General features: G+C 39.1%; 1 protein-coding gene across 1 annotated transcript in view; it reads right to left on the minus strand.

Annotated features, from left to right (window-relative positions):
* Positions 1-1,330, minus strand: part of MUC4 (mucin 4, cell surface associated) — a 43,593-nt gene that overhangs the window by 29,059 nt on the left and 13,204 nt on the right. The gene's annotated exons all lie outside the window — the stretch shown is intronic.

The raw sequence follows: 1,330 nt of genomic DNA on the forward strand, positions 1-1,330 counted from the left end.
CATTATTCTTTAGTGTTGCACAGTATTCCATTGCATGTATGTACCATAGTTTGGTTATCCATTTTTCTGCTGATGGACACCTAGGTTGTTTCCACCTTTTGTCTATTGTAAATAGTGCTGCGATGACCATGGGTGTGCAAATATCTGTTTTTGTCCTGGTTCTCACTTCTTTAGGATATATACCTAGTAATGGGATTGCTCCATCAAATGGTATTTCTAATTCCAACTTTTTAAGGAATCATCATACTGTTTTCCACAGTGTTTGCATCAGTTGACAGTCCCACTAGCAGTGTATGAGAGACCCAGTCTCTCCACATCCTCACCAGTATTTGTTGTATATTGTGTTGTTGAATTTTGCTATTAGTGCTGTGGCAAGATGGTACCTCATTATTGTTTTTATTTGCATCTCTCTAATGGCTAAAGATTGCGAACATTTCTTCATGTGCTTGTTGGCCGCCTGAATATCTTCTTTGGTTAAGTGTTCTTGTCTTCTGCTCATTTTTAAATTGGATTGTTTGCCTTTTTGCTGTTGAGTTGCTGGAGTTTTCTATAACTTTTAGAGATAAGTCCTTTGTCAGGGATGTCATTGCCAAATAGTTTTTCCCAATCTGTAGGTTCTCTTTTGACTTTTTTGGAGAAGTCTCTAATACATAAAATTTTAATTTTTACAAGGTCCTATTCATCTAGTTCATCTTCTGCTGTTTGTGCATTTTGGGTGATGCTTGATAGTCTATTTATGCCATAAATTAGGAAGCCTAGATTTTCTGCTATTTTTTCCTTGAGGAACTTTATAGTTTTAAGCTCCACATTTAAGTCTTTGATCCATCTGGAGTTAGTTTTTGTATATGGTGTGAAGAATGAATCTTGTTTCATTTTTCTGCAAATGGATATCCAGTTTTGCCAGCACCATTTGTTAAAGAGACTATCTCTTCCCCATGTAATGGATTTCAGCCCTTTGTCAAAGATCAGCTGAGCATAGGTGGATGGATCTATTTCTGGGTTCTCAATTCTATTCCACTGGTCTATGTGTCTGCCATTGTACCAATACCAAGCTGCTTTGACTACTGTGGCTATATAGTAGGTTTTGAGATCTGGGAGTGTGAGACCTCCTACTTTGTTCTTCTTCAATTACAAAAATACCAAACTCCCTGCCGTTGAGTCGGATCCAACTCATAGCGATCCCTCCTTGGGTTTCCGAGGCAGTGTCACTACAGAAGTAGATTGCCCAAACTTCCTTCTGAGGAGTGGCTGGTGGGTTTGAACCACCAGCCTTCTGGTTAGCAGTCAAATGCCTTAGGCACTACGCCACCATCTGAGGTCTCTTTCCATA

Source organism: Orycteropus afer, unplaced genomic scaffold (assembly GCF_000298275.1).
Source record: "Orycteropus afer afer isolate SDZICR_OR568_19922 unplaced genomic scaffold, OryAfe1.0 scaffold00245, whole genome shotgun sequence".
NCBI lineage: Eukaryota > Metazoa > Chordata > Mammalia > Tubulidentata > Orycteropodidae > Orycteropus > Orycteropus afer.